Raw genomic sequence first — 25,413 nt, forward strand, 5'->3', positions numbered from 1 at the left:
TATCTTGTTTGTGGCATGACTGTATTTGGCAAGTGTATAAAATGTTTGATATTTTAAAAAATAAAAACAAATAGAAATACGGTGTGACGTTTGTTGGGTATCATCATCATCAACATCAACTTCATTATTATGTTCTTCATTTCGATGTAAGTTCGTTATTATAATGAAAATGTAGCACATTTCAATTAAAAGTTGTACAGAAAAAGTGTTATGTTGGTTATATTTTGAGTTGGGGTTTTTTCTGAGTGATGGAATATTACTATTGGTCATTCATTGGAATACAAAAACAGAATGTCATAGAATTATCACACCACGATTTGACTTTGTACCCGTTTACGCTAGAAACTTTTAAGATTACCAATGTGTGTTTTTTTGTCTTGGTTAGATGTAGGTAGGTTTTTTATGAGAAGTCAAGCTCTGGGGAACTTTTTATGTGATAAAAATAATAAATGGCTTCATATGAAAGTATATATATTGCGTATTTCATAAGAAATATGTCTAATGAATGATTTACCTTGTTTTGAGTTACTTTTTATCATCTTTAAGCAGAAGTTTATAATTCAAAGGAAAATGAAACCACTTCAGATAGGTTAGGTACTCCAAGCTTTGGGTCATGAATTAATTTATTAAGGGACAAAAATGAGGGATTCTTGTTTAAGTATGCAAAATTTAAGGTACCAGAGACTGAAAAGGTATAGGCCCTTTTTTATTATGTAGGCGTCTGGTTCTGGATTTTAATTTAATTTAATTTCGTCCTTTTAGAAGAATTGAGAAGGAAACAATTTTATTATATATTTTATGAAACATATCTTAAAAGAAGGCATTTGAATTGTGTTACCTGATCATTTAATTTTTGTTAACATTTTTTTACTAACATTTCAATGGTTTGGTTCCACAATCCTTTCCATAATCTATTGGAAGGGCTACGCATCCCCAAATTAAGATGCTGAACAAAGCATTTTCAGTATTGGTTTGATGTAGTGAACACAAAAAATAGGTACCTACTTACGATATTTGAGAAATACGCAAATATTGCGTAGTACTGGTTCATTATTTTGTACCACTGTGTCTCCATTTTTATTAGGGATACGACCTGAACAGCTCAACAAATTTATAGATTCGTGTACATTTATTTCATTGTTCAGCAACATTTAATTTGCTATTTTTGTAAAGCAATTATAATACTTTTTGAAGTTTAATGTATTTTTGAATGAGCATTAAAATACAACCAGAAACAATTTTGTTGAGGTTTTCAGAAACCACAATATACTCGTAGTTCTTAATTTAGTAATTAATTTTATTTAGAAAGTTTTCAATTGTTATCATTCTTCTATAAATAACATATTTTCATGGATTAAATTTTGAGTTTTGGTTTAGATTCCAAATTTAGATTCATACAATTATATTAAAAAAAAATCGGATATAAGACAAACACTGATAACTTTCCATTGATTCTCTGAAAAACTTGAACTGATATTTTTTATTCTAATATTTACTTACTAACCTAAGGTATCCCTACAATCTGGGATGGACCAATATGCGTCTCTAGCTCTAGCTAAGGTGTATCCAGCTTCGTACGCTTAGTTGGTTGAGATGCTCTCCCATCTGTTAGCTCGGTCCCTAGCTAGATGTCTCCAGTTTCGCGCTCCAAGTTGGATGAGGTCACCTTCCACTTGTGCGCGCCACCTGATCCGCGGTCTTCCTCTACTGCGCTGTCCTGTGGGTGCGGATTCGAAGACTTTCCGGGCCGGATCATTGGTTTCCATGCGCTCTTCGTGACCCAGCCATCTTAGTCGTTGGACTTTTACTCTTCTTGCTAAGTCTACGTCGCTGTACAGCCCGTACAGTTCGTCGTTCCATCTTTTCCTCCACTCCCCTTCGATGCATACGGGACCGTAGATCACACGAAGAACTTATCTCTCGAATCGACCCAAGGTGCTTTCATCCGCTTTTGTCATGGTTAATGCTTCTGCACCGTATAGCAGGACGGGGATGATAAGGGTCTTATATAGCAACACTTTGGTCCCTCGAGAGAGGACTTTACCACTCAATTGCTTTCTTAGTCCAAAGAAACAGCGGTTAGCAAGAGTTATTCTAAGTTTGATCTCAGCCTAGGTAGACGAAGTCCTTGACTACCTCAAACTTACGTCTGTCGATTGTGACGTTTTGACCAAAACTTCGTTGAAGTAGTTCCCTTGTCAAAAAATACTTTTTGGGCATCAAAAGTATCAGTGAGATCACTTATCCGACCTTGTTAGAGCAGCTTGCATTCTCAATCTTTATACTAAATTGACGATTTGAAGTTTCATGAGTTCTTTGAAGATCTGCAGTAATGTGTATTTTTGGTCAATGGCGGACTTTACTGTAACAAATACTTATTCATAAATTACAATTTTCGAGAGTTTATTTAGTAATTTGATACAAAATTTAATTTTTTTGAATAGTGTTCTAGTAAGTCAGTCAAATTCGGTTTTCTTCGTTCTTCAAAAATATTTTGAGCTGAAATTATTTTTTTTACTTTGAAAATTTTGAATTTTGTTCAATATCTGTGTATGTATATCAGAAAATAGTCGCTTGAAATTTTTAAAAATTAATTTTAACAAATCCTTAACTATAAGCTTATGTCTCAAGTTCACTTTTTACTGGAAACGATGAAAAGTTTTAAATTCATAAAAATATGCTTCAAATTTGAATTTGAATGTGCTTCCATAAAAATCTTAATTCAAACCAAACAAACTGCTTTCTTTCCAAAGCAGCTTACATTATGCCTGATTCATAAGATATTCATCTAAATGAATTAATTATTCTCTGTCGGAAATGATACAACAGAAGAGTACATAAGCACTTGAAAATTCCATAGATACATTTCTTGTTTTCTCTCCAACCTATCGTAAGTGTGGAAAAATATGTATCTTATAGATAGGAATATGTTATTTTAAAGATTTTACCTTAGTCATACAAATAATTTTAAAAATTCCACCCCCACAAAAGAACAGAAAACGTATCTTTTCTCTGAAGCTGTGTTCATTGCATTGCAATGCATCCTTAGACAATTGGACGTCAAACTTCTGGTCTATATCCAATATTTTCTATCTGACTGCACAATTTGGCAATATTGTTGCAAAACGTTCTTCATCACTGTTCTGTGGTTGGTGTTGAAGCTTACCTAGAAGATATATTTTCACTCAGAGAGACAAACATACATATATGTATGCGAATATGTACGAGTACATATTCCTTTTTCTGCATGTTTTATATTAAAAATAATTAAAATTATTTAACTTTTAGAATAAACTTTAGAATAAATTGGATTTTTGTGTTTTTCTTTCTTTAATTTTTATTTTCTTATTTGATATTTTTGGCACTATGTGAGATAATAATATTTGCTCAATTACCAAAAAAATGTTTTCATTTTTCTGTTCAAATTAAAAGATACGAGTATAAGTATATTTTGCAGCAACACTAACAAAAGTTAAATGACGAAAATCTCAATTTTTTTTGACAACATGTGACAGTCATACTTTTCGAGGGACGACGTCAGCATCAGTATTTTCGTCAATCATCAAACTTTTTAATACACATATGAATGTGATGTCTTATGATTCTTGACGAAACACTTTTGATTGTCTCCGAATTGTCGATTGTCTATTTTTTGTTTACATACATAGTTATCTTATAATTAAGCGTATCCAATTAATTTTTTTTAAATTAATTGCCACCCTAAGAAAAGACACTGAACAAACACTGAGCATCATGTGTGCTGAATGTTGAAGTGGTAGGTACTTGAAGTTAATTTCTAATAAAAATAAAAAAACAAACAGCCTTACTTTGCCTCGTGGTAAACTTTCAAGTTTGTTCTGCTTTTTACTGCACTTGCATCCAGTTCCCCTTTATATTTAAATTACAACTTAGAGTTACCATAACTATTATTCTCGTTTAAAGCTCAAGGAATTTTATAAAATTTGATAATAGTCAATACATGTTATATTTAATAGCTTCATGTTTGAAAACAACAAAATAAATGCTGGGGTGCCACAGGGCTCTGTTCAGCCTCCTGTACTTTTTCTTAATTTTATTATGTTTCTTAAACTTTTAATCAACTTACCTGATTTTCTGACGCCAATATCCTCAGCTTTTCATCTTTGTTTCTAGATTCAAAACCCTGCTCTTTTGTTGAGTATCTTCAACGGCAAGGTGTGATAAGTTTATTCCATTCTGGCTTTCAAAATGTAGTTGAAATCAGTGGGTTTCAAACGCAGTTATCTATAAGACATATATGTATATGAACGTCTAAGGCTTGAATATGATTAATATCTCTGAGCAGCTACTTCTGCAATTTAGTTAGGTTTCTTAGCTATTATTGAACAAAGAATATTCGAATGTCGTGGTAATGCCTCTTGTATCAAACTTAAGTCCCAGTGTTTTAAAGGGGTTATGTTTTAGAAAAATATCCAGTACTATTAATCCCTTTAAACAATTCAACTGTAATAAAAAATCCTCCAATTTCCTCTCAAGCCCATCTTTGGTCGAACTGTCAATTTCAAAGATTCGTTCCTTAGCCGCACTGAGCGAATGTGGAATGCATTAGCACACTGTATTCTTCCAAGTCATGCAATAACATTCAAGCCTCCAGGAATACTCACAAGTATATCCTTGAATCAAACTTCAGTAGTTCTTTGAAGCACAGAAATTCATTCTTCAGCTGTACTCCACGAATGTTTATTTCTTTACCACGATCTGTCTTTTTCATTCAGGAATACAACACAAATATGCACCGAAACATACTTTCAATCTCTTTTTACATTTCCTAATGTTTGCAGTGTCTTTGGCATACAAAGAGTACTAAAACCCTATCATCAAAAATAGACTAATTGAAATATTACTTCAATTTTTTAGCTCAATATTTTGTACCCCTATCTCAATAATAAGAATAACTGAAAAAAATACTATTGGCAATCCTACCTTAACAAAAGTAGTCTCAGAACAAAAGGGTGTATCTGAATACCCTACCCTCTGATGGAGGAGTAGTTTTAGTATAGTAGAAATGAATTGGGGTACATTCATGCTGGTTGCACTTTCATAGTGCTGTGTGAAAAATAAGACCTAATTTACTGTCATTGGCTTATTGCTCTAAACAAAAATATAAAAACGAGAGCGAGTGTCATACACGATACAAGTATTAGAATAAATTCAAATCCTATAGATACATTATGTAGCTTAAAAATTCTATAGTTATATCTCATACTGTGCTGAGATACAGAGATAAATAGAGAGGAAGAGTGGGCTGAGTTAAAGCATTTTTTTCAGAGGTTTCGTGGTAAAAGATATTTTCATCAATTTTTGTTATTGTTGTTGAATAAAAATGCTGTGTTTTTAATTAAGAAGAAAAAAGTGTAAAATTTAATACAAATTGGCGCCAAAAGTAACGAATGCATAAATGAATACAGATGATGTTCTTGATGTTTATTAAAAAAAATTGCATTATGGAAACGCACGCATGTTAAACAGAGTAGGAAATGATGTTTTGGTGGATGGAAACTAAGTTTGATCTTAACTTTTAACGTGGATGGTTATTTATTCTCTCTCATATGAAAGTAATACAGGGGACCTAAATTGCCAAAGCTAAGCAAATTAGTTGACGTTCTTTCAAAAGTCACTAACAAAAAGTCACATTTTTAGGATGGCCAAGTTTTCGGGTTAACAAATAAGTTTTTCATAGACTAGAAGTAACAAACCTGTCACATCTTATGAGAGAAAAATCTGGGGGCTTTTCAGTTGCAGACAAGATTACTGAGACATTTGCTGCTCTTGAGCACCGCCACAGAGTCTCATGTCTATCATTATTTTATCTTTATTTTTATAAACAATGCTCATCAGTTTACCCTTAAGCCCGATTTCGGACGTACTGTAAGGTACAAGTATTTTTTCTTTAGCCGCACTACACGAATGTGCAATGCTTTAATATGCTTAATGTTTCCGACTCATTACAATGTGCACGCATCCAACTACATCTTTCCTAATTGATCGCAATGTGTCTAATCATTTTAAGGGCATTCACAACACCTTTATTGCGCTAAAATCCGAACATAAGACGCAAGGACCAAAAATTTTAGATTAATATTAATTCCAAACATTTTCTCTTAGCTATTGACTCCCTGATATTTTACAATGACATGCGTTGATATTGTATTGATATTGTAACTACTTACGGCCTGGACTTAAATAGGATTTAGAAATTTTAGTTATTCTGTTTTATCCATTTTCATTCTTCTAGCATCAATATTTCTTTTAAATCAAAACTTCGAATTTTGTACAAATCCAATATTTTCCATTTAGTTCCTGTTTTCAAGTTAATACTATTTGCCATCTGCAAGATAACGTAAGTAAGATATTTGACGGGTGAAAAAATATTAAAAATGTTCAGTAAATTTTGGGCATGATAAATAGATATGGGTAAATGGTTCCTTTACTTTTCATTGGAAGTATTTCAAAATGAGGCTTTTTTCCCCTAAAAACCATAACGTCCAAATAAAACATGTCACAGTGCCCAAAACATTTTCATTAACATTTTGCTATTGTACTATTTGGGCAATTTTACAAAACCTTTGGCCATTCAGATTTGATTCCAAATTCCAAATAAAAAGAGGAATTCGGTGTCATTTTTCACGCCGACATTTTGAAAACTGTCATATCACCCAACAACTTTTTCAGAAGAAAATACCATAAAGCCCAAAATCAATGTCATATAGCCCAAATCAATTTTTGGGTATGTTTTTTTTTTTAGCTTTTTGAACTAAATCATATTTTAGGAATTAGGCGCTATGGTTTTGGAATACAAGACATCTCGCTCAAAAATTAAACTTAAAAGATAAAGTGCTACAAATTTGTTATTAAAGCTTCCTCTTAGACTATGTGGGCAAACTGCATTTGTCCAGCCTATTCCAAAAAAATGGAAATCTTTCTCGCCCTCTAATTATCGACCGATTGCCCTTACGTCCCTTCGCTCCAAGGTCATGGAAACGCTGATTAATTAACAGCTCATTAATTATCAGACTCTCTTATCGAAAATGCTTGCTTTAATTTTTCATAATTCCCTCCTTCATTTTATTTGTAATTACCTTTCGAATCGTTCAATAAAAGTTGCTTAAGATGGATTCAAGTCTGTAAACCACAAAATTAATGCTGGTGTGCAACAGGGTTCTTTTCTATCTCCAACACTTTTTCTCATTTTTATTAATGATCTCCTGACTGCAACTTCTAATCCAATACAAAGTTTCGCTGACGATAGTACTCTTAGATTTTCATATTCGTTTTCAGATTTACATCCTTCTTCTTTGGATCTGGAAGTTCAACGACAAAATATGATAAGCTCATTAAAATGCCGACATAAACAGCTTTCTAAAATGGGGAATAAAAAAACGCGTGCAATTTAATGCTTCGAAAACCCAATGCTGTTTCGTATTGTTTAAGCGAGATATACCCCCTTGCCATTATCCATAGATGGCACCTTCATCTGACTGAGACTGAACTTATCGATATTTTCGGAATACGTATCACCAACCACTTTTTGTGGAACGATCACATACGCGATGTGCCAAAATGCAAGAAGTTTTTTTCTCCTTCTGATCTGGCTGTTATCTTCAAAACTAATATACATCCAAAGCTTGGGTAAAACTCACATATCTGGGCTGGTGTTCCTGAAACTTATTTATGCCTCTCGGACAGTATTGAACGTAGAGCATTGATTGGTGATATTACCATCATAAGATCATTTACGTCGCTTGAACATCGTCGAAATGTTTCTTGTCTTACCCTCTTTTACCGCTATTTTAACGGTTTATGCTCTAGAGAAATAGCCAGTTTCATTCCTTTCCTTAAACAGTTCAACCGTAATGCTTATGCTTCTAGGAATGCTCATCAATATACCCTCGAGCCCAACTTCGGTCGTACTGTCAAGTACAGAGATTCCTTCTTTAAATTTTTGTATTTCACATTTTGAGTTATATCTTTTTAAAATATGCTGAAAACATCAGAATCTATAGGAATAAGTTCTTATTTGTATGACCTTTTATTTCGTGATTACGGTTTTGTAATAGTATTTGGACCGACGAGGTTTTGAATTTTATTAATTGTTATTTTATTTTAGTTATTTTGTTTTACAAAATGATAATTTTTCCGTCAAATGTACCGAAAAATTGTCAATTTATTGTTTTTGAAAAACAACGAGCAAAATTCATAAAAGGGGATTATAAAATTTACACAAATTTAAATGTCATACATTTTCTTTGAAAACAAATTTAATTTTATATTAAAAAGATTCACATATAGTTTTGATTTCTCTGGATTTGTCCTAATTTTTTGAAACCATATCGTATGTAATAGTCGCTTTCATCTATCCGTAGCGAATAATGTTCCTTTCTTAACCCGATTGAACTATTTTATTTCAAGCAACACTAATTTTGTCTCTCAAAGATAGCACATTCCTTTCTCATCAACATTTCTTTAAATTGTGTTCTCAATGCCTCTTCTCATAGACCACCTTTGCAAATTAAATTTATTGTAAACAAAATTACTTCACGAATAATTTAACATTTTTGTAATAAAACAAAATTTGCTCGATTTTTTAAAAACAGTGAGGTGTTACCATCCTATATATCAAAAAAGTAATAATTTTCATTTTAATTAATGTGTAGTTTTTAATTATTATAATAAAACCAACCTAACCAAAACCTACCTACTCAAGATATTAAAACAAAAGACAATGTTCGCACCCACCTTCTGGACAAGTTTAATGAAGAGTTTAGAAAACACGTAGGTATCTTTTTTTTTCAAGTCTTGTGACCTATCATTGACGACGAACGACGCAACGCCTTGCAAAAATTCACAAGAGCAAAAAAATTCATTCTCAAAGCAGAAGGAACAAATTCATAACTCACAGCAAAAAATTTTGCGAATTTTAAAATATTCCAATTGGATTGACGCCAATTTGGAACTATTTTCGAAAACTTTAATTCATATAGGAAACACAAAACAGCCATTGCCACCGCCACCGGCCGTCGGTCGTAGCTGACACCAGAACTATCTGATGTTGTTTTATACCACCCAGAGCCTGCAGGTAGACATTTTCCAATATAATTAAATTATAGAGAATTAATAAAGAACATTTTTATAAAAATATACACAAAACCGTCTGTCTGCCCGTTTGGACTTTGAAACACAAATTGAACACCCTTTTCGTCTTGTAGAAATAATAATCTTGACAAATTCAACCTTCAGAGATGAATTTGGAGGCCCAAAATAATAATAATCTAAAATTTGATAAAATACTAAATAAATCAAAAATGATGTTGTTCGTTTCTTTTATTTTTGTACATAGTCAGTCAGTCAGTTGGTCTAATTTAAATGTCACGATCGTCAAAAAAAGAATTTCATCACAGATCCACATAAACATATTTGTTTATACATAGATTACGAAAAAAGCATGCATTTATAGTTAAAATAAGGCACATACATTTTGATACAGATACAAAACGTGCACCATGTTGGCCTTAGACAAACACCTTAGCTCGTTTAATTAACACCATCATTTGAGCATCCTATCATATGAATAAAAGTCTAAGCAAACAACTAGCGTCACTACATACCTATTCGAGTATCTCTGAACCGACCGACCGCACCTAAAACAGAACCACTCGAGATCATCAGAAACTATAGCAACAGCTAGACCTAGAGATAAGACTAGAAGCTAGAGCATCATCAGCATCATCGCCAACAGCTTCAACACTCAGACGACAAATCACGTTGAGTGTCTACTTTTGTGATCCAATTTGTTGCTTGGCTTCCTCGTTTAACACATCTCCAAATTTATGCACACCAAGGCGAGATATATATCTTAAAGATACAATTTTTCACATCCCTCAACTAATTGGTCCCGTATCGACTTTTAGATACTACCTAGTAGTTTAGAGCAATTGTAGATACTTCACTGTAATTGTTTTTCACCTCTACTCCTACTTCAGTATCTTAATTTCTTAAGTCTCAAGTCACAAGTCACCATCAGTCAACGTTCACCCAGTTTCAATTCAAATCAATATTCCTTCACTCTGGTATCTTCTTCTTCCTCTATCTTTCTCCCTTTTATTCTATCTTTCTGATATCTCCCCATAACAGCATCAACATCAGCATCATATTGATAAGATACTTTTACGCACAATACAGTTAAGTGCTGTGTTGAACATAGCCACACATTGCCGGTATCTATGACAATTGTTCGAATAAAAACAGATTTATTCTATTGCCATTCGATTAACCTCAACCCTTTTGTTTTATTCGTATCTTGGATGGCGAAGAAGGACTGGGACAGAGATAGATTGGTTTGGGGATGCCTATGCTAAGGCGAGAGAGACATAGGTGTATCTGATAGATGTATCTGAGAGTGGTGTTGTTTATTGTATCTTTTCATTTCAATCATTGGGTGTATCTATAAATGTATCTATTTTAAATATCTCTCTGACAAGAAGATACAAATGTATCTTTGACTATAAATATATGTATGAATGTATCTATTGTTTTGCTTTTTTCTTGTTTTTCTTATTTTTATTTATTTTTGTTTGCTATTTAAATCTAATGGCAAACAATGCAGTATCTAAGTTAGATGGAATGCATTGTGTATCTGTGCAATTTAATTGATTTAAAACAATGGTAAACTTCTATATATTTAGTTAAATAAATTAAACTTAAAACAAAAGAAAGATTTAATTTTATCGAACATTTTTCGAACTGAATTTCAATTTGAAACACGAACAAAAAAGTCATGTGCTTCAACTCGAACTGCTGCCATATGTCATGATGGTGGTTTTCAGTTTTGAATCAAAAACTAAAATAAAACAAATTTATTGTGAGAAGGTAATTAAATGCAAATTATTTGTTGTGTTGTGGTTTTTTTTTTTGTTTTTTGTGTACCTATCCAATTTGGGGATTGAATTATGTTTAAATTAATTGATAGTGTTGATCAAGATTTTTTGGTAGTAAACAAATTTTTTTTGCTGGTATTTTTCGTTGGTTGTGAAATTGGTTAGAATTTAATTAATTTTAACTGCTAACTGCTATGAAAATATTTATTTAATTGAGTTAGAAGGTCTAAATTTATGTTTATCGGTGATGTTTGATGTGTGTGTGCTACGTTTATTTATGTAGATGTGAATAATTGATTTGTATTAATTTAGATACTATTTTGAACGAAGAGTTTAAATTGAATCAAATATTAATTACGATTCAATTTAAAATGTATTTATTTGATTTTTTACAAGCGGCTGGGCAGGGGTTTTTCTGTTATTTCATGCAGATAACAATCTTGTTGTTAAAATAAAATAAATTAGGTAGCGGAACAGTCCATGGAAAACCAGGGCCTAGTGACTTACAAATCTCAACCATTCCTGTGTGCGAGTACTGTTGTCAGGAATGGATGGGACCTACAGTTTATAAGCCGATTCCGAACGGCTAATTTGAGAAAGAACTTTTCATGACAAAAATTACTCTTGGAGGATTTTGTCAATTTCTCGCAAGAGTACATATACGCCAAAGTGAACCATTTGTGTTTGTTCGGCATCCGTAGATTGTGGGGAATATTTATGGCATAGTTTTGGGTTCTTTATGATCCTAAGATGAAACTTATGCCTTACAGGCGTTGTGGTCAAAATTTAGCTTATGCTTCGTTGATCTGACTAAAGGTTTATTATTATTTCAACATAGCTCCAAAAACAAAATATAATTTATAAATTCAAAAATTCTTTTATTAAATACAAGATTTTTAAATTTTTACTTCAACGAAATACTCTTACCAGATCAATGTCAACTTTTTTCCAGTAAGTGGTTTCATTTTGAATTGACTGCTATTTTCGAATCTCTCACTTTTGAAGGTGTTATTGTTTGGCATTTGACAAATAAAACTACGTTATTACTGAAAATGAATGCAAATCGTGAAAAGGTTTTTTCACTCGTTAACATGAGTCAAAGTAAGAAAACCGGAATCAAACACAAATATAATAATTTCATTGACGAAAAGCTTTAAAGCTATTTTGAATTTAAAATGATACAGTTCAAGCTTCAAAAGCGAATTGAAATTACTAAAAATCATTACAAAAATGCTGAACAATTTGCATTCACAGTTCACAATTTTATGTCACCGCCGCCGTGAGAAAAATTAGTTCTGGTGAATTATTTTGAGGTGTTGGGATGAGTTAGTTATGTGAAAAAAAAACTATCACAGTTTTGGAAGACATTTTTTCTGAAAGTGTTTCTTCTTGAAGGAAGGAATGATCACAATAAGCCCAGCTATATTTTGGCTTCTTATAACCTTTGAATATATTTCTTTTAGGTCACGTGAAAGAAAAAATAAAATAATATATTTCAAAGTCCATGCAAAATTCTAAAGATATAGAATTTGTTAAGCCGCAAATAAGCAATAAGTCGTGAAAAATTTAATCAAAAGGATTTAGCTTCAGTCTCCTTTTTAATATACAATAAACATCATTTTATTAGAAGTCTTTTGAAATTATTTAGGCGAACTGAAGTTTTGATTATTACAGATGAGTATCTATGAATTTTATGCATTTTACGTTTGACATTTTTGCTATGAACTTTAGTTTTTTAGCAAAGCTTTAGATTTCTAAAAGTTTGGTGATCCTGCTCATTTTTGTATAAATCCAAATTGTTATTCTATTAAGTGGTCATATCAAGCAAACTGTAGTAAAAATTGAGTTCTACAAAATTCCTTGATTCCTATTCCGACATACTTAAAGAAAAGATGTACTTCATTTTTTGGCATATTTCTTCAAATTTGATGATGTCCTACTATCTTAAAATTCTGACTTTCGTATCTTTTCTAAGTCTAACCCCAAAAAGCGATATTATTAGTAAAACTTAGAAGTACCTTTATCCTCATTCAATTCTTTCTTTTGCCGTATATGCATCACTGAGTGTCTGACTCACATGTCAAATAATTTCATATCTAAAGATTTATCCTTGAATAAACTCAAATAATGATATCCTTAAAGATTCCTATAGACATCCATCAACAATAACAAACAACCTCACATTGCACATTATTATATATTATACTTAAACATGCATATCTTTATAGGACATAAAATATATGGTCAAATGGAAATTGACTTCACCCCCAACCCAAGCTAAAAGACACGAAATCCATATCCTTTTCGAGTGCACAGCACAGCACAGTTCAGCGCTGCTCAAGTATACGCCCTCACATTATTGCTCGTTCCTCAAAAACAACCCCAACATCTGCATAGATGGCACTTTCTTCTTCTGACTTCAATTTTCCTTTACAAATTCTATACACAAAAATAATATAATGTGCAATGTACTGTTAGTTTTACTCAATAAACGGCCAATAGAACCTTCACTTAAAAAGCGAGTCCCAAAAAGAAACGAAAAAGAAAAAATAGTAAAAGGACACAAAACAAACACGAACACATACAAAATATATAAGAATAATAGTTTTGTAGAGCATTTTTGGTTATCTGCCAATTTATTTTATTTTCTTAATTTTTTTTCTTATTGAAAACCACAAGCGCAAAAGTCAAGCCGCCAACAACTAAAAACCTAACACTCTCCCCTACCACCCATTGCAACCCCCTTTGGCGTCACAAGTCATTTGTAAATTTTGTGATGTCTTAAAATAAAAATGTATATAAAAATAAAATAAAGTAAAAATCATTTAAACGAAATGAGAAGTGCAAGGAGGACATTAGGGCGCAAGTGTCTCGTTAAATTGGTTATATTTTGTGTGTTGTATTTTACATACCTACACACATATATGTATTTAATTTTTTGCAGCAAGTGTGAAAGATAAAATATTAGGTTTATTTTTGAGGAGCAATACATTTTTGAAAAACACACAAAATAAAAATTTTAAAATAATTTACTAAAAACAAAAATTCATAAATCAAAATGAAAACAAAACAAAAAAACTGAATAGAATATTTATTTTTATTATTTTAAAATTAACAAAATTAAAGAAAATTAATTAAGAAAAAAAAAGTAGGTTGTACGATATATAAATAATATTTTTTACTTATCTCATGTCAATTTAAACTGTACACCCATCAAAACCCACCTAAGATCAGCAGGAAGAAGAAAAACTTTCCGAAGGAAACATATTTGTATAATTTTTGTATTTCTTTTCCGTTTGGTAAATATCGTTTAGTATTTAGTGAATCATTAATTAAAATTCAAAAAGAAAATTTATGTTTATGGTGGGCAATGAAAATTTGTGTAGTCGATGTAAATTATTTTCCAATTAGTAGTTGAAAAGCGTATACTTATTTTTTGTTTTTGTTGTTGTTTATAATTGCTTTAAAGTTGTTGTTGGTATAGGTACGTACTTTTTTTTTCTTAATGCTAACTCGATTTGTTTTTAATGAACACAAGAAAATAAAAATAATATTGAGATTTTATCTGCAAAAAAAAATATATATTTTTTTCTAATATGACGGCTTTGAGGAGTGATGGTTTTTTCATTTGCATGTTGTTTAGAAATTCTTTGTGGTGGAAGACATTTTTCAAAAGTAAAAACAAATGGAAAGCAATTAATTAAATTTTAAATTATGACTTTTAAAAGTTTTTCTCGCTTTGAAAAATGTATTGTTAAATATTTTTAATGTTAATTTATGACTTTTATTTGCGATAGTATAGGAATGTATATAAAATATGATTTAAATAAGGCAAACTATGCAGCCATAAACATTTTAAACTTAAGATCTTAAAAACTGGATTCTGAATATCTGTCTTCTAAAATACAACAAATTGAACCTTTAACTTGTAACTTAGAGATTTCTTTTAATTTTTCAACGCACAAAGTAACGGTACTTGGCATATGCGATTTTGTGTCAATTTTTTTAATTTTTTTTTATATATTAAAAACGTTTTACAATATTTCAGGTCTTTGGTATTCAGGTATTAATGGTTCATATCGATTTTTGGCCCGATTTTGACGAACATTTTGTTTCGGAGACTACTTAAAAGTTTTTTTCTTTTGGGACATCAAAAAATCTTTTCTTTGTATAAAAATACAAATTAAACAATAAATTTGAAGCTTAAAAACAAGAAATTGAAAAAGAAAACGATTTAAATATTCCGATTCCGTCGTCAGTCTGTCTATCTTTTGTTGCCTCTGCGGTCTAAGCCATTGAATCGATTGAGTTCAAACTTTGGCTTATAGCAGGCTCTAGTAAGGAGCTTTTTTATTAAAAATAACTGCAGTTCCCATCATTTATTTTATTTAATAACAAACTTAATTGATTTCAAAAAAACAAATTTTGTATGCTTCATCCAATCCATCTACTGCTAAAGTAGGGAAAAACCTGGTTTTCAACCAAATATGAAGGTGTATAAAATTCTTTCACTATCCATGAATTTATTATTCCTTAAAATAATAAAAAAAAAACACAAGCAATCAAGTAAATTGTACAGAAAACTGCATCAAATTTTGTTCATCCTATGTAAAACCTTCGTTCTTGTTGATTCTCATGATTGATATTTTCCTTCCTTCTTCATCCACACGGTTTTTGTTTGAATTTAATTACCAGAAAACATTTTTGACTGTATTGTTTTTTACTTCTATCTCTGTCAATTGATATTAAATTTCCATTAAATAAGCTTCTTGTTATTCTAATTTTATTTTACTTTTATATAAATGTACCCATTGAAATAAATACATATATACACGAAAAATAAAAACCCAAAATAAATTCCCACCCCACATCCAATTCTATTTCGTATGTAATTAATCAAAGTAACACGCAATATTCAAATTATTTACATAATACTTAACGCTATATAAGATATACATTATCAAGCTAAACTAGAGCTAAAGATTCATATCGTAATTAGTTTTATTCTTTGAACGATTTGTATTATGTACGTACAAACCTCTCTTCCTTACCTGTCTCGGATTTTTGGAATTATTTAAATAAAAGAAACAAGAACAATACTCGAGTTCGTTCAGGAAGTCTCATAAAACTATTCACGGGTTTTTCCTTTTGTCCCTATACATAAAGAAGTTGATTTGTGTTTCAAGCTTTTTCGAGTTGAGAATCCATGAAATGCTGTATTTTCATCCCTCAACTAATCCAAAATGACGACGACTTATAAGGAACACAATGAATATTGCATGTTATTTGGCCTTTTATGTCTGGGAAAAATTTACGATCCTCTGACATTTTATTACACTTTTCCTTGATAGATATGAAATTCAGTGCATGAAATTCACGTTTTTCTTCGTCACAGGAGGTGAAATTACAAAAGCAAAAATATAAATAAAATACAAATAAAAATAAAAACGAAGCCCTCATATACTCCCACCGAAACCCTTTTGACAAAATTAAATAAGCAATCGAAAAATGGCACAGCAAGAAACAGACAAAAATATTACACAAAAGTTAAAGAAAAAAAGGAAAATTGCACTAAATGCATTTACAGTCGTATCCATGGTTTTTCACCGAACCGAATGGAGGCTTTTAAGTAAACATTTTTTTTTTTCAAAAATTGTTTTTTTTAAAATCATATTTATATATTTTTTTCAGTTTCGTTATAATGTCTAATATCTTAAGCACTTTTCTAAATTCAATTAGGTTTAGTCGCATGGTCTTTGCGGAAATGTCTTTTCCCCGTCCGTATACATAATTTGATGGGGCAAGTGTATTAGGGGGAAAATGCAATGAGGGGTGGGATTAGAGTGCAGAATGAACTATTTCATATATCAGTGGTCTTTTTGAAAATCGTGCCAGAGCTGTATAGATACTACACATATATACTTGTACCTAAGAGAATATTCTGCTGCATGATGATGTGCAAAAGGTCTGGTCTGGTGGGATTTTTGTGGTATTATTTTAAAATAAAAATCTATCTTGAATTTATTTTTAGGATAAACTCATAGAAAATAAATTTACAAATGCATGTGATTTTGAATATTGAATTAGATATTCATCATTTCGAAAATTCAGATAAGTATAGAAAAATTAGTTTAGGAACAGAGAACCGAAGGCGACGTTGAGCTGTTGGTATGTTTGGTGCATTTTTGATTGATCTAATTAGAACAGTGTTGATATTTGTACTTTAAACAGACATGACGAGGTGTTTTGAAAATCCTATAAAATGTTTGCAATGATCTTGTATTTATTTTTTTTTGTTTTTTTTTATAATGTTTATAGAGATGAAATAGTGGCCAATTAAAGGGTGTGGAGATCAGAGAAATATAAAACTTTAGGTTTTCAAGATATTTTTAAAACATGTTAAAAAGTTTACAGACAAATTGTAAGTTGGTGTAGAATATCTTTTAAAAGAAAAAAATTATTTTTTTGAATTTCAATTTCTTTGCAAGCGAATGAATAAATTACAGTTAAACAAAAATTGTACAGAAAAGACTCCAAAAAGAAAACAATTATACACAAACAAATATACGAATATTTTTGCCATTTTATGATTTTGAATTCTACCTTCTTTGAAGGGGACTTTCCATTTAAAGAATCCGGTATGTACTTTGTTGAGTGGACTCTGCAAATTTTGCAAAAACGGATACTTCAATTTTTCCAATCAATATTGGGGTATACGTTTTCCAACCATCCGTGCTTGATTCTAGTAACTGGATATCATATTCAAGATTAAGTCAAGTCCACTCTTCAAGCAATTGGGATGTCCGACAAAGCAGATGTCTAACGATTATGTATGGTAGCCGATAGGTTGGTTGCTCTGTAACTTTTAATATACTTTCACTGCAACTTGAATTTTAAGATATAAAGTAGTGCCACTCTATGTGCTGTATATATAAAGTTGTATTTTCAATAAGCCAAAACATTTTTTATAAAGTATCTTAAAAGCTTTTTGACTAGACAGTTATGAGGACTATCTAGTGTAGCATATTACAGATTGCAATATGCTTGGTGCTTAAGAATCAAAATCCATGTTTTTTGCAGAAATGTATACTTATGTATGTACATAATTCTGTTTTTTCAGAAATTATTTTTTGTCTCAAAATCCATGTTTTGGAGGAATGTTTGTGTATGCTTATGAACGTAAATACGTACGTAAGTCTATACTATTGTACGTCTGTTCTCTTAGAAAACATTTTTGGGCCTCCATTCTTCTAGATTCAACCAAGTAATTGACACCAAATAATTTTGTCATGAAGGTGAAAAAATCACTATGTAGAAAAATAACTTATTTTCACAAAATATAAACTTACAACAAAAGGTCCAAAAATTTTTAAAAAATAATTTTCGGTTTAAATATCGAATTCTTAGATATTTCTTTTTATGCAAAATGTTGTTGTTGAAAGTTGATAAACATAAAATATAAAAGATAGTGTTTTCTAACTTACTTCTCAAAATTCTAAACACCAATTAGCTGAATCCTGAATTTCTGATTACCATTAGATTGAAGTTCGTTAAGTGATAAACGCAAATTTGTATGTTATTTTAATATTTTTTTTTTAATTGCCAAACCTCAGAAATGGTTTGGTTAATCTTTTAAAAATCACTTTATTCTTAAAATTACCTATTCAATATTCATCTACGCTAATATTTTGTTGTTTTTTGTTTGGAATTTAGATAAAATAATACTTATATCAATAATTTAGTAATTAAATCCGGTTTTAAAAATGTTTTAGTGAATTCATAGTTTCTGGTGTAATTCCTTTATTTTATATAGAAACATTTGTTTTTAAATTATTCAGTTGTAAAAGTTCACTTAAAAAATGTTTAAAGTAAAGCTTTAAACCACTTGAAATTAAAGAGGATGTACTTTTTAAAATCAAAACCATTAAAATTGCAATAAAAACAACACTTTAGAAACACTAAATCCCTTTCTCATTAAACTATAAAATTTTGTTTGATGTTTATAAAAAATTGAGTACACAAATTCTTCATCTATCAAAATATTACTTAATGTTTAAAACAAATCAGTTCTTTTAGACCTTCAAATCTGTAAAATATCTTCTTTACTTTCTTAGTTTTGTATATTCTCAAAACCATAAAATTAAAACATTTACTCTTGACCATAAAAGGATCGGTGCACCTTGATATTCATTTTCATTTCTATCTACAAACAATCAAAAGTCAAAAATAAAAGACCTGCCTTCTATTTGTGTAAATGCTCATATGACTTTTTCAAGCGAGATATAAAATGTTTTTCTAGTGTCATGTCGTCAGCAGGCAATATTTCCTACGTCAGTATAAAATAGAAAACTATTTCCAATACTGATGTGTACGTCAGCAAATAAATACACACATTTTATATTTTCATATAATATTATATTTTTTTTTTTATAATAAAGAATAAGAACGAAAAATCATCTTCAAAACTCTATACATCTTCATAAACACACATTCTTTTCTAAAAATTGAACAGAAATTATAACGTCACAGTCAACTCTAAGATGTATAAGAATTCAAAATCAAATCAAATGCGAATCTTTACCCGAACCAATAGGAATTCCATTGAGGAATATTATAATTATTGTTTAAAAATATACTACGTCAGTATTTTTACCTACCTATGACCTATGTTTCGTTTATATTTCTACATACACATGTTGAATTTTATAGATTATAAATAAATTTTTTTGGAATCGAAAAAATAAAACATGTGTATATATTTTTATAGTCATCACTATGCAAAAGCCAAATATACACATTTAATGTGAATAGACTGTTAATTTATTGATGTTGTACAATATTTTTGAACGAGTAAACATTTGTATTTCAATTCATATATAAATGAAATATTTTAAATAATCTTTATATTTACTGCGGCTACATACAATGACAAAACGTGTGAGGAGGAAATACAATTTTTACTCACATGACTTGAAATGCGTAAATGTATATTTTTAAAGGAAAAAGTAAGCACAAGGCCGTGGATTCCCAGGCGGGTTGCTGATGCTGCTGGTGATGACGGTGGAGGTGGTTTTGTGGAAGTCTTAGAAATATTTGATGGAAAAAGTGAAAATACTACTGAATTCATTTAATGACTCTCGAAATTGTGCAACTCATCATATTTTTTACTGATTAGATGTAAACAAACAAAGCTGCAACATGTAGATTCATAAAAATTAAGATTTGATCTAGAAAAATGGTGAAAAACTTGAAGATGTAAAGTTTTATAGGTCCAATAAATTATAATAAATCATTTTTTTTAAACTATCATATCTTTAACTAAGAAATAAGGTTTTCTTAGGCAAGCTTTATCTTACGACCAAAAAACTAACAACACAAAAAATGATCTGGCCTGACACTTAGTGCAGTGTTACCACATTTTAAAGCTATGTGATCTTTGATTATATCATTGTTAACCCTCCTTTGTTATATAATATGTCTGTATGGAGGAATATTGTAAGGATCAGACCATGTTATCTCTCTTAAGCTGATAGGCATGACTTTGCGTTGTGGAGAAAACATCCTATTATTGCGGACCTCGTAAAATGTAGTTCATACCTGGAAAGCGTTATCAAGACGGAGCGGTTCAAAATGTTGGAGAACAACAGCGTTTAAATCTAAAAATTATAAAATTAGCTATACTAAATATTGACTTGATATGCTCAGTGAAATCAATATGAGAATTAGGAAAAGAAAGCCTTTGAGTGAATGTCATTACTTAGTCTTGTTAGAGCTTACCCCATTCTCTTGGAATAGTAAACAACCTTGTCTAGATTTTATGTTTTTGAAAATCATTTTGAATACACCATTGACAACTGAAATAAAAAATAGGGGTCCTAAGTGACTACCATGGGGAACGCCTGATTTTTCAACCAAAGGGTTCTAGAAAGAACTTCTACACATAACTTAATGGGATTTTTTTTTGAAAATAAGAAGATATCCAAGTGATGAATAATTAATGTCATGAGAAAGTTAAATCAAAAGCATTGCAATATTAGAGTGTGACTGTTGACATATGTAGGTCAATGGTACTTGAGAACTCATGCAAGACATCATGAAAATAAGTGTAAATGTATTTAAGCTTGAGAATACAGATCAGTTCAAATATTAGCCTGTCAGACCAATTTCAGACTTGTATCCCTTTTTATTAATGTTTTCCCAAATATGGGTACAAATTTACATAAGCTTAAAGATGCAAGAATTTGAGAGAGCTAGGGGTGTTTAACAGTTGAGATAAATTTAAAAACTAAACACTAAATTTTGAATTTAAAATTTAAAACAGAAAGAGGTTTAATTTTGTCCAAAAATTTGTTAAAGATCTTATATTCCTTAAACACTAATCCAAAATTAAAAACAAAATGTTTGTATTTTAAATTTAAATCAAAATGTTTAAGTCAAAAGTTTCTCTTAGAATCAATACTACTTACTTAGGGTCAATTGACAATTTGTCGAATCGGAAAATATGCTTTTCTCGTTTCAAATATTCAATTTTTTGAAACAACTTGATATTGAATGGATACGGACCAAGATTGTAACGCAAAATACACAATAATATGTACTTAGCAAGACCCAATTCTTGAAAGCATAATAGAATCGATTGATTTGGACACCTGAACGGTAGCAATATTTTCGGCACTTCGACCAACCCTTCTTCCACATAGTAACTTCACACAACGCCCTAAACTTAGTACTGCCTATCTACGAGAGCGAGAATTACAACTGATTATTGGAGTAAACGCTCTTAAAGTTGCGGTCTCTGACTCCTTATCACAGACAAATATTTTTGTAGACTCTGGCCATGACGAAAATGTTGAGTCTACTAAAAATATTGACAATGCCAATTCGATGATTATTGAAAAAGTGCTTTTACTAAAAACACGAATTAAAAGCCATTATTAAAAATCCGATCCAAAATGTTAAACAGATAATAACATCAGAAACTAAGACAAAGAGTAGTGGTTCTTCATGGCTACCCTGTGGAACTCCAAAAAAAAAATAGGAATTAATAATTTTCAATAGTTGTAGTATATTAAACTGATTGGGTATTTTTGTTTTAATGCAGCAATTTGTTTAATACAGCCACTTAAAAAAACAAGTTTTGAATTTTGGGTAACCTCAAATATCTCACTAAAAAATTGCTCTACCGACATCAATTCAATTTAAAAAAAAATGTATATAATTTTCAGAAAAAAAACTGAAGAAAACATTCCATCTTTTGAAAAAGAAATTATGTTATTTCCAGGATAATTTTTTGAAACGACAAGCAATGCTTTTGATTTAATTTTGAAGAAAACATTCGTCTTTTTTAAAAACATAAAACAAAACCAAAAATGTCATCACTTAATTTGGTTTTTAGTTTTCTGAAAACCTAGGCAAAAAACACAAAACAACTTTTAGAAATGTCTCACATGATGAAAATTAAGCTTATTTTAAAAAAGGACACTAAAACAATTTAACCCAGACTCTTTTAATAAATCTTATTCTATTTAAGTAAGTCAAAAAAAAAAAGTATTGAAATGCAGTTGCTTCAAAGCTTTAAGTGTTTTCTAATCTAAGCAAATTGAAAAAATAAACATCAAAAATTCAGCTATAAATTATTTTGGATTGTATTTTTCGTATATTTTTCAACCTTGAATTCCGCAACAATGATTCACTTCCGAGTGCTGAACTAAATAAAACAAAATATAAAAGACAGGATCATTCATTTTGTGTGTTATATTTTTTTGTTTTGTTAAGTTATTTTCCGGTAGATTAACATGTTTTTTTTTAAATTTAAAAATCACGAGAAAATGATTAAACATAGATACACAAATAAATAAAACATTTTTTTTTTTTAAAGAAGATGAAGAAAAAGCACTTTGGAAAATGAAATGTGTGTTGTTAATGCTTTTATCAAGAATGAAATGTTTAAAACAAACATATTTAAATATCATGTAGTTGAGAGAGAAATATACAAACAAAAAGTGAATATATATTATTAATGTCTGTATGATTTTTATTTTATTTTAAAATTTAAAATATATTATTTCGAGATATGATTGAAAACTAGACAAACATTTTATATATACTAATTTGACATTTGTTTGAAATTAATATTTCAATGCCACAATATTTTTGACGTTTTTGTTTTGTTAAAATAAATGAAGTTTAATTTTATATTTTATTATTTTTGTGAGTAATTTTTATTTTTAATATCTTACATCAAATATTCCTATTTTATTTAGTCCTTTTTTAGTTTTTGTTCAAGTTAAAGGTGTACTTTGTATAAAAAAGATTATTTGTGGAATAAGAAATTGGCGACTGTGAGACCAAAAGTCAAGATATTTATTTTTCTTAATTATCCCATAAATTAATAATATGTGCGTTAGGAAATTCAATTTAAAAAATAATACATATTTAGCAATAAAATAAAATAAAAAAGAGACAAGAAAATATTTTAATGGAAAATAAAACTTTATTTATTATTTGCTCACAAAAGAAAATAAATAAAACAATAAAGTGTATTTTCACATTAAATTAGTTTACTAACTTGACATTTTTTGTGGTTATATTTATTTTTACTGCTATAATAAAATTTATTGAAGCGTTTAGAGCTGAAACAGCAATTATTACTGTGAGGTGTCAATTCTTAAGATGCGCAATGAAATTATTTTATTTGCAGAACTTTTCTTAATAAATGTATTTTCGAGTTTCAAGAGCAAGGAAAACATATGGAAACTGTCCCTTAAATCTAAAATAGCATAAAATATATAAAATGACACACAGCTGACTTAGTCCATCATTTATGAAAAAAAATATAGTCATGGAAGATATGTATATTTTAACTTCATTATGTGGGAGGTATAGTTGTTTGTCCTTGTGAAGACAAACTGTCTGGATCAAAAAATAATACAAATATATTGACTGTTTAATTTTCTCTTTTTTTGCCTGAATATTGAATTAAACATTATGTTTTCAACCTATTTTCAATTGTGAAATGTTAATTTTCTAAAAATAGAGAGTTTTCAAAATAAATTTGGATGTAAAAACAGGCATTAACCAATATCAATTGCAAAACAAATTATAAAAATAATTAATGTCAATTTTTTAAAAGTCATGACTTTTATATATTATAATTTTTATATGTTATAATTTTTATAACAAGGGAAATGGTAGTGTTTGTTTTATCAAACTTTTACTACAAAAATCTTATGTTTTAAAACATCTTTTAAATAGCTTGGTTTTAAGAATTTTTGTTTAAGTACTAACCAAATCCTAAAATAATGTTTGTTAGACTCAGCCTAGCATTCTTACTTTTATTTTAAGAAATTGAGTTTGTAAAAAACTCCAAAATCCTATTTTTGAACTTCTCATAGGAAGTTATTGTAATCGTTCCGAATTGATAAGTTGAAAAATTGACATTTCTCAAGATTCAATTTCATTTTCAAGATATATACAAAAAATTAGGTCTTAAGAAAGATGAAAAATTAGGTTGAAATTTATTTTAACCCAAATATCTACAGAGCCAATAAATTATCGACTGAATATAAATTTTATTGTTGCCCAAGAAGTTGAATTTATTATACATAACAATGTCTGCTTTCATTAATAGTTTTGAGATGATTTATTTCAAAATGCGAAGTTCTTTCAAAGACGTCTTCTTTTTAAGGTTTCTTTTAAGTCCCACGAAATCAGAACACTATTTTTTGGAAGGATTAAGTCAACACTTTACTGCACAATCACTCGGTGCTCGATTCTTGAAGTAACATAAAGGTACTGGTTTAAAACTTACAAAAAATGTTGTTGCTTACTTTCCGTAAATTTAAAAAAAATCAAATCTCAATTTCAAGTATTAGAAATTCATTTGAAAGAAATCATCAGACCGATGACAAAAATTGTTCTGGAAAAGTTCGATATGGAACCTCATTGAATCCCTTTTGATAAAGTAGATTACTTTGTTTCAAAATATAAACTAAACTATTGTTTAAATTGTATGCAAAGAACCTACAGAAAAATAAAAGCCTTTAAAATACAAATTAAAATAAAAACATAAACATAAACATTTCAAATCATTGCACTTTTTTGCTTTGAATAGCAAATGGTTATGAGTTCCAAAATAAAGCCATATTAGAAAGCACTTTTGTTTAAAATTCCAACTAATTTGATCAAAAAAACCTTTCAACCAAATGTGCAGTACTCCGATTCCTCCAAAATAGTGAACCACTCAGGTGTATACATCATTTTTTTTTCATTCATCAAATTTTTACCAATTTTTTTTATATTATGCGCACACGAAAGGGGTTATGAATACCCTCATAAAGATAGAACACAGTGCGAGCAATTAGGAAAGGAGGATAGGGTAAGAAAGGAGAAACCGATGCACTTTAGTTTTGAATGTCTACACATTGTAATGGTGAGAAATATTGAGCCTGGTGAAAGATTCCACATTCGTGTAGTGCGGCTAAAGAAAGAATCTCTGTAC

At 29.9% G+C, this 25,413-nt stretch overlaps 1 protein-coding gene across 1 annotated transcript in view; it reads right to left on the reverse strand.

Annotated features, from left to right (window-relative positions):
• Positions 1-1,464: 1,464 nt before the first annotated feature.
• LOC129945531 (RNA-binding protein 45) overlaps positions 1,465-25,413 on the reverse strand; it is a 292,274-nt gene continuing 268,325 nt past the window's right edge. The window contains exon 9 of the mRNA XM_056055337.1: positions 1,465-1,474. The gene's annotated coding sequence lies outside the window, so the exon portion shown is untranslated. The remainder of the gene's footprint in view (positions 1,475-25,413) is intronic.

This window comes from Eupeodes corollae, chromosome 2 (genome assembly GCF_945859685.1).
Source record: "Eupeodes corollae chromosome 2, idEupCoro1.1, whole genome shotgun sequence".
Lineage (NCBI taxonomy): Eukaryota > Metazoa > Arthropoda > Insecta > Diptera > Syrphidae > Eupeodes > Eupeodes corollae.